Source organism: Rhinopithecus bieti, unplaced genomic scaffold (assembly GCF_001698545.2).
Source record: "Rhinopithecus bieti isolate Rb0 unplaced genomic scaffold, ASM169854v2 scaffold_62, whole genome shotgun sequence".
NCBI classification, from domain to species: domain Eukaryota; kingdom Metazoa; phylum Chordata; class Mammalia; order Primates; family Cercopithecidae; genus Rhinopithecus; species Rhinopithecus bieti.
In genome coordinates this window covers 366,285-378,864 of record NW_016802942.1, presented here as the reverse complement: position 1 = coordinate 378,864, position 12,580 = coordinate 366,285, and the positions used below count along the sequence as shown (strand labels likewise).

General features: G+C 41.5%; 1 protein-coding gene across 2 annotated transcripts in view; it reads left to right on the top strand.

Moving 5' to 3' along the window:
- Positions 1–12,580, top strand: part of RAB9A (RAB9A, member RAS oncogene family) — a 22,471-nt gene that overhangs the window by 2,741 nt on the left and 7,150 nt on the right. Inside the window, exon 2 of one of the 2 annotated variants that reach the window (XR_001881187.1) lies at positions 11,765–11,853. The exons of the other annotated variant lie outside the window; for it this stretch is intronic. The gene's annotated coding sequence lies outside the window, so the exon portion shown is untranslated. The remainder of the gene's footprint in view (positions 1–11,764; positions 11,854–12,580) is intronic. 2 annotated transcript variants of the gene reach the window in all.

Below are 12,580 nucleotides of genomic sequence, written 5' to 3'. Positions count from 1 at the left end.
AAAAAAACAGGCTGAGTGTGGTGGCTCATGCCTGTAATCTCAGCGCTTTGGGAGACCCACACAGGAGGAGCACTTGAGCCCAGAAGTTTGAGACCAGCCTGGGCAACATAGTGAGACCCCCGTCTCTACAAAAACTAAACTAAAAAAAAAGTAGCCTACCTCAGTGTGGTGGTGCATGTCCCAGCTATTCTGGAGGCTGAGGCAGAAGGACGACTTGAGCCCTGGAGTTCAAGGCTGCAGTGAGTCATGATGGCACCACTGTATTCCAGCCTTGGCGATAGAGTGAGACCTTGTCGCTAAAAAAAAAATAGTAATTAAAGAAAACAACTCCACACTTGGCACAGAAGTACCTGTGTCATGGTGTTTACTGTGGGCAGACTTAGATGAAATGGGGAAAACTTGATGTGTTTGGTACAGTTTTGTATGGTTAACCACGTGTGAATATTTACAGGAATCCAATTGAGAAGCCATTCTTGTTGAGCATAAAATTCATCCTTAAGTTTCATCTCACCAGAGAAATAGTTATGCCTGCATTTTATCACTGGAATCAAGAAATAAATGATGAATTTTTTAATGACTTTGCCATAACTTTCTGGTGTTTTCCAGTCTTTTTTTTTTCATTTTCATGCCTATCTAAGAGCAGACCTTTCAAAATATGTACTGCTTCATTCTGGTGGCAGAATTAGGTGAACTTTGGGAGGGAATGGTTGACTGGAGCAGTCAAAAGGATCGCATCTCTTTTAGGCATCACTGTGAGTGTTATTCATGCAATCAACATGGCATCTTTTGTTGGTAGCTTGGTTTTGACTCATGCCAATGCACAGCACGTTCTTTGCTGATGAATAGATTTCTCTGCCTCTTCAGGAGTTGTCTGCTATGGGGTAGGGAGGATGTTGAGTTACACACCTCAAAATGATTGCTAGTGCATACACACGGAATCTGACAAAAGTGACGTGTTTTATTCTGGGAAGGGTCGAGAGAAATTGGTGCCAGAGTTGTCTTGTTTGATCATTAATTGGCTCACTCCTCCGCCCAACTTAGGTCACCACATTTCCTTCTGGGTAAAATGAGACGGCTGTGCTTTATAATCTCTAGGAGATTATATGACACAAAGTAGAGGCAGCAAATTATTAGCTTCCAAGGAGTTCTGCCCAGGCAATGTGTTAGTTAAGCAGCAGGAGGAAGTAAGCCAAATGGAAGTGTGTGTGTGTTTGGGCAACGCATCTAACTTGAAAGCTGTATAGATAATAAACTCATCGGTCAAAACCAAGCGTAAGAGAATAGGATTTGTGACTAAGTAGGCCATCAACAGAGAACATTTATTAAGGACTTTTTTATAGAGGAGTGAGGGTGAACTCAAAAAATGTTTCAGGGAGTTTGGTGGAAAGCTATGATGCAATTGGAAGGCGAGGATGCCTGAGGGAGGAGACCTGGAGCCACCTAGGTGTGTAGGCAGAGGGGAGGGAGGTCGGAGGCGGTCCCAGGCCATGTTGCCAGAGAGCCCAGGAGTGCCAGGGCTAGTTAGATAACTTGGAGGAGAAATCTGTTTCTCAACATGACTCTTGATACTGAGCATGTTGTGAACCTGTGTGCTCTGGGTATTTCCACATTCTGGATTTTTCCAATCCTTTTGTTAATTTTTGACCCTGGTGAGTTCAGGCGTTGGAACACTGTTGTTGTTTATTAGGAGTACAGTGAGGATGACTAGATGTAAATGAATGTAAGGAAGGTAACAGCTAGATCTGCCTGAGGTAGAGAGAGACTGGGTGTGTATTTTGGAAAAAAAAAAATGGAGAAGTGAAACAGGCTGTCCCGGCTTCACATTCTGGCTGCATGGAAGCCAGCTCATTGCATTCTCCAGGAGTTCTCTGGGAGTCTGTGGACACAGACTCCACTTTTGTCTTAGGCCTGACTCGTACAAACGTATTCTGTTGTTTGACAGGGGATGGAGAAACACTATAGAACAACTGGACATATTCATTTCATTGCCACATTCTTTATTCAAGTGTGACAGAGAGCAAAGCAGTATAAAGGAGTTGAACTGACTACTGTATTTTAATTTCAAGTTCGTGTGAATTGGATTAGATTTTGGGTACAGAAGCTAAGATAATTTCCAAAAGGTCAGTGCCCATAAGACTGTCTGTGTTCTCAGCGTTGGAAAAACCTGGGGAAAAAAAAGGCTTACAGACTTCTGTTTCTAGAACTTGCTATGCAGAACTCTTAACAGATAGGAGTGTTTATGCAGCTAGGTGACTGCCCTGGTCTGTGTAGTTTCACACCTGTGTATTTGATCAGATGTATATACTTGGAAATACATACATAATGTGGTTGGAAGTCAGATCAGAACTGCCTGAGGACTACCCATTGGTGAGTGCAGAATGTTCTTTGGAATGAGTGCTAATATTCTAAATAACATTTAAAAATGGTTGTTTGGGAGCAAACAGTTGCCACCCTCATAATCCACTTTAATTTGTGCCCAGTACTTGATTTTTATCACAGCAGTCCTGGAAAACCTAGCTTCATGAAGATATGATGTCATCGAAAGGAATGCAGCACAATCTAATTAACTCCCCTCCAGTGTGGTGCCCTACAAATGTCAAGTATCTGTGTTTCCCTCAGAATTTAAAATAGCCTGCCCTGCCCCTGTGAATTTGCCATAATGCTTTGGGGCACCTCAGCATGCAGTTTGGGAACCTTAGGATTAGAAGTTGGTATTATTGGCTCTAGTGTATGGACTACAAGGTTTAGCGGTAAGGAGAAAAGACATCAAAGTCCCTTTTAATTCTCCATCCCCCCTTCCAGTATCTGTAAGCTTTTCCCTTGGGCCCCTCATTTCCCCCAGAGCTTTGCAGTTTTGGGATGCTACCCTTTTAGTTGCTAAACTGAGGGGAGGGACACAGAGGAAAGAGACTGCAGTTCAGGTTTCCTGTGCAGATGGTCCCTCCAGCTCCACTTTCCTTTGTGCTTTCTCTCCATTGGGTGCAATACTTTAGGAAGTGGGTCTGCTAAGGTGGCACAAGGATGTGGGTCATGGAATCTACAGCCTTTCGGGGACCCCTTGAGCTTCCGGACCCGGCCTGTCTGGAGAAGTCTCAGGAAGTGCCCGTGTGCTGTTCAGTTTTTTTCCAGTTGTCTGGTGGGAATCAGCTTTCTCATTGTTGGCTGCTGCTTTCCGCATTAGGTTTCATTGTCTCTTCACTCTGTCACTCCCAGACCATTTGCTTTCCACTTTCTAAATTTTGTTGCTGTCTTGCATCTACAGTTGTTCTTTCTTGGTGTCCTTTTTGGATTTGTACCTTATGTAGACCTTTTCTGTCACTGGGTGGGAGTGAAGATAACACATACTTGACCTGCCCTATTTAATTAGACCTGGGGAAGTTTGTGGACTTGTTTATTGATCTATAAAACATGGATGATAGTGTCCAACTTGCAGGTGATTTTAAGGTGCTGTATGCCAGGTACCTAGTAGATATTCAGTTAATAGTGGCTGCTAATATAATTACAGCCATAGCATTTATTATTTGAGCAAGCAAGGCAATAGCAATAGGTAGTGCGAAAGTGGACATATTTCATGTGTGGCTGAATGAAGTGCATAAGAGAAAAGAATAAAGAGATTTTCGAAATGGAGGAAATAATTAGCTCAGTTTTAGATGTGTTGAATTTGAACTACCATCAGGGTACCAGATGAACATATTATACAAAGGGTTGCAAATTCTTGTCTGGCCCAGACATGCAGAGGTAGACTTTAGGAGTCACTGATTTTTATAGCCCAGGGAGATACCATCTGGAAACAGGTAAGGGTTTCAGTCTCGTGAAATAGCTTCATGAAGAGCTTGTCAGGAAAGGGAGCTGTCTATGTTTTAGAAAGCTAAGGGACCAAGGAGGAGAGAAAGCAGAACCTATTATCAGAGTGGTTTTATGGACAATTAGGAAACATTTTCAAGAGGATTACTGCCAGGCTGTTTGGACCTGATAGAGGCAGTAATGGGTGGTGAGTCCTGGCTCAGACTTGAAGGTTTCCCCTGTGCCTCTGGCTAGTTGTGTGATCCTGTGTAAGAAAGACACTTTCCCAGTTAGGCCTCTGTTTCCTTATTTGTTTTTTAAAAACACTTGAGGCCAGGCGTGGTAGCTTACACCTGTAATCCTAGCACTTTGGGAGGCCAAGGAGGGAGGCTTGCTTGAGCCCAGGAGTTCCAAGACCAGCCTGGGCAAGATGGTTAGACCTTGTCATTACAAAAAATAAAGAAAAAAAAAAAATTAGCCAGTCTTGGTGGTCTGCGCCTGTAGTCCCAGCTACTCTGGAGCCTGAAGTGGGGGGATCACTTGAGCCTGGGAGTTTGAGGCTGCAGTGAGCTATGATCATGCCACTGCACTCCAGCCTGGGTGGTAGAGAGAGACTCTGTCTTTTAAAAAAAGAAAAAAGACTTGGGTACCCTTCCAAGATTTTAGTTCGTGCACATCCAGACAGATCACTACACCTGAGAGAATTCACTGTCTACTACCTGGGCCTCAGGTGGAATTGCTGGTCGAACTTGCAGGTGTTTTCTAGAAACATACACAATAAAGTCCTGAGAGAAGAAGTTTTCTCTGTATTCACCTTAGGGTTGTATGTGCCGTAGGGCATTCAGATGAGGACTGAGAAAAAGCCATTGGATTGGCCATTAGGAGGTCTTTGGTGACTTTTGCTGACAATCAGGGGAAAGGATGGAGTGGGAGCCCTGGTGTCCTATAAGCCGAGCAGAGAGTTAATCAGGTTTGCAGGCAGATTGAGAAATGGGTAGTGATGGGCAGAGTGAGGCTGGGTTTGGAAAGCTTTTTGTGAGAAAAGTCAGTTTCAACACTTCGATAGGGCAGACCTGGGGGATCACTGACAAAGTGACAGTTACATTGGATAAACTGAACTTGATGAAGAGCTGCCTGTAGTGTTGAGCTGGTGACAACTTCCCTGCAGAATGGTATTTGGGAGCCTCTAGTCTAGTTGAGTCCTATATACCAGACATAGCTGCCCCTTTTTAAATGTATCTTCTTAGGAAATCCTCACTCCTTGTAATTAACTTCTCTAACAGTCGAGAAGTTTCCTTTTGCTGTGGCTCCATGCGTTGTGGAGCCCCTCAGTGAGTTTGTATAGTTCTATAACCCCTGGCTTTGTCTGCTGTAAATTAAAGACATTTGGTTTCTTATCTAACTGGAAGGGAGGCCTCAGAACCAGTGTTTCTTTAGGTGATAGCAGGATGTTGCAGATCATTTTTGATTTGTGTTTTGCTGCTTTAATATATTTTTCTGACGTATATGTTCAAATTCATTCCTTTCATAAATTGTTTTTCTTCCTGAAATAGCTACCTTTAATTCCCCATGTTCTCATCTTGTGACTTTTATCTATGTCTTTGCATTTTAATTCTGTCTTCCAAAGTGCACTCTTTTCTTTATTGTCAAAAAGTATTTTAAGTGCCTTTTACAGGTAAGTGCCTTATCGCAGGTAGATTTATGCTTGGTTCTTAAAACCTAAGCAGAACAAAAAATCAAAATATTATCCTCACTTCTCAGGACTAGCAGTTGTAAGGCAGTTCACTGAACTATCACAGTTTATGGTCAAAGTGTAATATTCATAAAAGTCTCATGGGTGAGGGAGAGAAAGAGGAAATACTGCTAAAGACAAAAAGTCTTGAAGGGTGTTAAGAGCTACAGAAATGGATCACACATAACATACAAATGATGCAGGCATGTAGCAATCATTTCTTGGTGTCCAAACTCCTTTAAGATCTGATGAAACCTTTTTTGTTCTTTCCAGAAAAAAAGCACAAGCACACAAACCTCCACCAATGCTCTGATCCTTATTTCACATGTGATTCTAGGGAGTGTATATTCCCCCTGAAGCTCATTTCATGGACTCCCAATTAACCACACTCTAGGCCTGCACTGTCCAGCACAGTTCCCACTAGCCTCATGTAGCAATTTAAACTAGTTAAAATTAAATGAGAAGTTCAGTTCTTCAGTTAGACCAGCTACTTTCCAGTGCTCAATAGCCACATGTGGTTAGTGGCTACCATATTGGGCAGTGCAGATTATAGAACATTGTCATCATTGCAGAAGGCTCTGTTGGATCTTGCTGCACTATAGTTTCATGATGGTTTAAGATTTAGTTCCTTAACTAAGTCTTTTTCTTTTTTTTTGCCGTTCTCAATTCCTCCCTTCCCACTACCCCCACCACTGTTAGTGATTAGTTAGCATACCTACAGAGGTGCCTTGTTTTAAGAAAAAAGTTAACATATTTCTTAAAAGTTAAATTAGCTGATTCAGCTTCAAAAAAAGTTACTTAATTGAAATAAGTTCTTTCAATAGGGGAGGTGCTCTGACATAGCGATAGTATGGTTTGATAATACAGTTTTTCTCCTCTAGCTGCCTCCTGTTCTTGAGGTAATGCTCAGTGATTAACTAGATAGGACTAGATAATTTATTTCACCTTGGCAGGTCTTGCCTCCAAATTGGCCTATTCCTATGGTATTTCCTTTTCTTTCTTTTGCTTCTTCCTGCACACTAAATATGGTATTTTCTGATAGTATTTTTCTTACTTCTTTATTTTTTTTGGTAACTTCTTGCTGTAGAACTGGTACCCATTAGACGTAATGACTTTCCTTGACTTGCTTCTTGTTCATAAATTTCCGTAAGACAATCAGGAAGTTTTTAGAAACAGTGGAACCAATTAGACTGTTAAGTGAGACACGCCTAAATTAAGCTATGAGGAAATTAATACAGCTCCAGCAAAAATAATTTTCAGATTATCCATATTTTTGTTTCCCTGGTTTTCTTTGAACCTCACTTTCTCAAGCTATGAAGTTGAAGTGAAGTGATAGTGCACCTCTAAGTAGGGACATTAGGCGTTGAATAAAGGAACTTGTGATTTGACCAAAAAAAGAAAAAAAATCGTTCCTAAATTTTAACCAGGAGTGATAATTCCATTTAAGTTTTTGGAGGGTGTTACAGAATATGTGTTTTAAAATTCAAGTTTTGAGAAGGCAGTTTACAAATGATGCCTGCTCTCCCTTTGGCAGTTTATTAAGGAATGTAGTTGGTTTTCAGCATTTGCCAGCTCCCTGTCGCAGTCAGGGAACTTAAAGTGGGATTCTCATTGGCATTGCAAGTAAGAATCAATTTTTTTGTTCCTTCCCACACATTTTAATAGACTTCAAAAATAGAATGCGGGGAGAACTGAGAGAGAAACAAAGAATTTTAAGTACAGAAAGCACAAATAGAATAATAATAGAATAACAAGAATAAAAGAGGAAGTAATACACTCTTCGTTCTCAATTTAGCATTTATTTGCACCTCACCAAATGTAGAGCATTGTATGAGAAGTGGCAGAACAAAAAAGGGACAAGTGAATAGATGCAATTAGGTGTTGTGTGTCCCTCCCAGGGAGTTGACATTGTAATTAGGAAACAAGACAGAAGGTGATTAGAACATAAGTAAATGAGAGTTGTAAAGATGTGGAAATGATGATGAGAGCAAAGAAAAGAGAAAGATTAGGTTGCTAGGGCGGCCCTGGCTTCCTACATGAGGTGATCTGGACTGGGCCTCTGATGACTAAAATGGTCATAGCCATCGAAGTAGGGAGGGGCCTCGCAGGCCAAGGTAACAGCCCGAGCAAAGATATGGACAGAAAATGCCAGTGATAGGTGTGGGGATGGTCAGTAGTAGGGATATAATTGGTGCAGGCTTGTAACTGATGTTGGATAGCTCTTTGAATGCCATGCTCAAAAATCTTGTATAATAAAAATAATAAATAAATTGAATTTAGTTATCTGTAGGAATGGAGACAATTAGATCCAGGACCAATAAAAAAAAGTCTAACTTCAATCACATACACAGTCATATTAGAGATTTATATATATATATATATTTTTTTTTTGGAGATAGAGTCTCATTCTGTCACTCAGGCTGGAGTGCAATGGCACAATCTCGGTTCACTGCAACCTCCGCCTTTCCAGCAATCCTCTTGCCTCAGCCTCCCAGGTAGCTGGAACTACAAATACGTACCATCACACCTGGCTAATTTGTGTATTTTTTGTAGAGATGGGGTTTCACCATATTGCCCAGGCTGGTTCCTGATCTCTTGGGCTCAAGTGATCTGCCTATCTCGGTCTCCCAAAGTGCTGGGATTACAGGCATGAGCTACTGTGCCTGGCCAGCAGAATTATATTCTTGATGCTTGGACCTTGAGGCTTTCTAGTCTTCCCCTTGGTTTATTGTAGTGTATGGCTTTGGAAGCCAGCAAGGGGTTGGAGAAGGCTAGAGAAAAGGGTACTACTCAATAACTGTTCATGAACAATTGATAATATAAAAGTACATAATAGAAAAGTTGGGAAAATAGTGTTAAGGAAAGGGTTAATATAAAATGTTCTTTTGTCTTTTGAATTTTGCGGTATCTGCTGGCAATGTGGTTCATTTTTTTTCCTGCCAGTGACCTGCTTATCCAACTTTACATTCGGATTAGTGTATGACATACACAGCATATATTGGTACCAGCATGTGGTATGGGAATCCGAAAGTAGTGTCTGTTGTACATGTAAATGATTTATTTAAAGGGATGCTGCTGAAGGGACAAGGAGAACATTTATAGCTCTAGTTGTGTAAATCTAAATTCTAGGGTCATATTTTTAATTCTCAGGAGATTTGCATATGTATTTTCACATACAGTAATTTTTTTTTTTCTTTTTTTTTTTCAAGGCAGGGTCTCGCTCTGTCACCCAGGCTGGAGTGCAGTGGTGTGATCACAACTCACTGCAGCCTTGACCTCTCCCAAGCTCAGGTGATCTTCCTACCTCAGCCTTCTGAGTAGCTGGGACTACAGGCATGCGCCACCACGTCCAGCTACTTTTTGTATTTTTTGTAGAGATGAAGTTTCACCATGTAGCCCAGGCTGGTCTCAAACTCCTGAGTTCAAGTGGTCTGCCTGCCTTGGCCTCCCGTAGTGTTGGGTTTACAAGTGTGAGCCACGGCGCCTGGCCGAATTCACCCTTTTAAAGTATACAATTCATTGGTGTTTATAGGATATTCAGAGTTGTACAACCATCACTACTATCTAATTCCAGAATGTTTTTATTACCCCCCTCCAAAAAAAACCCCATACCAATTAGCAGTCACTCCTCCTTTACCTGCCACCGCCCCCCGCCCCATCCCTTGGCAGCCATGAATCTACTGTCTCCATATCTGCCTATTCTGAACATTTTATATAAATGGAATCACACAGTAGGTAGGCTTTTGTTCTGACTTCCTTCACTTAGCATAATGTTTTTGAGGTTTGTCTACATTACAGCATTGCATGGATGTATGCCGCATTTTATTTATCCATTCATCAATTGATGGACATTTTCTTTCTTTTTAGGGGAAGGTGGTTTGATAATAGTATGGGTATGCACTTTTTTGCTGCAATCTAAAACACTGACAACTCAAAAATGTATGGACATTTCTGTAATTGTATAGTACATATCCATGTAATGTGAGTTTTTTAAGAGAGCGTGTTTCATTTTCACTAGACATAGTAGGCATGTCAATTACAGAATTCCTTATGGTAAATGGTGGAGGCACGCACAGGGTGGTTAGGAGTGTCGAGGAAGGGGGTTCAGTTGGAGATGTCCAGTAGGTGTTCAGGAGGAGATGAGGTCTAGCTGCATCCGCACAGGTGACTAGGAGTTAGACAGGTAAAGGGCCAGGGATTTGAACGTGAACAAGGTAAAGTATGAAGTCATATAGTAAATATCTTACTGGAGGATCAAGTGTGAGGTACAACCACCTCAATTTTCAGTCGTAAGCCTAGCTGACACTGTTAGTAGTGGAGAGGGATCGTAGTGGCATCCATCCCAGCTTGTCCAAGGCCTTCCTCCCCACCTCACCCACAGCCCTTCTCCCACTGCATCCAGTTAGCTTTCTGGACTCCTTATCTGACCAGGTCACCCACTGCTGAAGCTATTTCAGAGACTCCCCATCATTCCTAGAGTACAGGCAGAAATCCTTCCCGTGGCTTCTACTCCCCTCCCTGCTCCTGGGCCTCTTCCTTCAGTCCCGTCTTTGTAGCATACTCTTCACTCTCCAGCCTCCAGGTGCTCGGGCCTACCTTGAATTCTCCCAGTTCATGCCAGAGCCAGGCTTCTTTGGCATGGATTGGTCCCACTTTCTGGTTCCTGCTCCCTCCTCTTTTCTCATAGTTTTCTCTTGCTCTTGCTGAGCTTAATCTGTGATCAAACCTACTTCCTCTGGGTCAAATCCCCTCCAGCGGAATCAGACTTTGGCGAGGGCTGTGTTCTCATGGCAGCACATGGCTAAAATGATCATGGAGACATTGCTTTGGAAACATCACACTAGAAACCGATGTACAGTCTCTCATTAACACAGCATAACACAGCCTAGTTTCCCTCCGATGTTGGAAGTTACCTCTTTTTCCTTAACTGCAGCTCAGCAAGTGAAATAGTTGGCTTGTGTTACAGGATCATGTTTGCATGTAAATTAAGTCCCCCAGGTGGCTGAACCCTCATGGACTCAGGCAGCTCCGTAAGATAGTGGCACGGGGAACCTGAGTCTGATTGAGAGCGCCCCAGGTTTACACATTGTGCATCTCACTCACTGAGGGAGATGGTGGGCAGAATCCCTTGCACTATTTTAAGTTGTTCTTTGATTTTTGGCTGAGTGTGAATAGTTGTACTTTATACCATATACCTCTCATTTTGTGAGGTACAGTTGTGACTTAAATGCATTTGTGTGTGGATGTCACCTTCACCCAACTACAAGCTTCACAAACTTGGGACTGTATGTGTGGCTTGTATCTTCAGGGTCTGGCTCATAGCAGGCACTCACTAAATACTTATTGAAAAATTGCTTTCCCAATCGTTCTACCAAATGGTAAGCTTCTGCAAAATTTGACTCATTTTATGTAAAACATGTTTTAAACTACTTGAACTGTAATAAAGCATAGACACATGTGCTTTATGCTACATGTCAGTAAGATTGGAGATTACTAGTTCTGTCAGGTCAACCTTGTTCTTGAGCAGATTTTCAAATAAAGCAAGTGCTTGAAAGATTCTTACCATTTGCAATTGCTTATCTTCATTCTACCTGCAGCAACAACAGTAGAACCTCAGAAACAGATGCATAGGCAGTTGGGATTGACGTAGCCTAGTGGGTTAAGTGCCTGGGCTTTAGAGTCAGTTGGCCATGTTCATATCTTACCCCCGCCTTTTACTAGGTGTGTGACCTTGAGCATGCATGTAACCTCTCTGAGTCAGTATCCTCATGTGTAATAGGTACTAAGAGACTTGTGAGGAATAAACACAGTGTTGTAGCTTGCATAACATACTGGGCTCAATGCTACTAGCTGCTATTGTTGTTTCATCTTCAACCCCAAATGTCAGGATTTTGAAGCGTCTCATTTTATTATTAATTGTATTTTATAAATTAAGGACTGCTATATGTAAGTCCCACAAAAATGCCCTTTGCTTTTAAAAGTGGTGGGTGGGGAGGGTGGCTGAAACCTTTGGTTCAAACCAATAGAGGCTAGTACTTTAGCACAGTTCCACATAGTGATCACTGGGAGACCTTGACATTGAATTTGAACTCTAGGACTAGGATCCTTCAGCTTCCTAGTGTAGGCCTATATCGTCCTCTAATTTGTTCTGCCTGTTGCCCTTACTGAAGGTTGATGTAAGACATGACCATAAAAAGAACCTGTCTATAAAACTGCCAGTGAAGACTTACTCATGTATTCATTTCACAGACACTCTTGCACTCCTGTAATGAGCCTGGCACTGTGATGAAACACTTTTCCTCTGTTGTTTGAGTGCATCTTCTCAACAACCCTAGGAGGTAGGTACTGCTGTCACTGTTGTTCCCATGAGGATTCAGGATGTTAAATAGTTCGCCCATGGGGCTGTGCTCATGGCATTTGGTGCCAGGAACAAGTTCTCTTTTCTGACAGTTGTGCTTTGATTTGCACAGAAACAAGAGCGTTTTCATTTTTGCCTTGGCTGCCTGGAAGCTGGGCTCCCTTGAGCCTTAGCCTGACCTTTCCTGTATCATGTTGGTGCCCCTTCCTCTCATGGCCCTTTTCTGTCTTCCCTTTTGTGTTATCTTCATTTTATTCTCTGGAATATGACTCATTCTCAGCCACCCAAAATTCGGGCAGGTTTTAAAGAATGAATGAAATATTATACATTTTCTCTTGATATAATTTCATATCTGTCTCTGAATGTGAAACTTAGAAAACAAGATGGATAGATGAAAAACTTCTTGAAAAATGTAATGATTAAAGTAGAATATTTGATTGTAGGACTTTTTTGGACTGAGAAAGGTTATGGACAGTATTCAGGTTTTTCTTTTAAGTTAAGAATCTGGCTGCTAATAGAAGTCTGATACTGTACTTTAACATTTTAATTCTTCATTTTACTCAAAATTATGAAAACATACACTGTTAAGGTGAGCTTTCTAATTTTTTTCTTTGTAGATAATGATGCTTGAACAATTAAATTCAGGTAAAATTTATGACCTATATGTAATATGCTTTTCTTATATAGATTTTTTTTTTTCTTTTTTT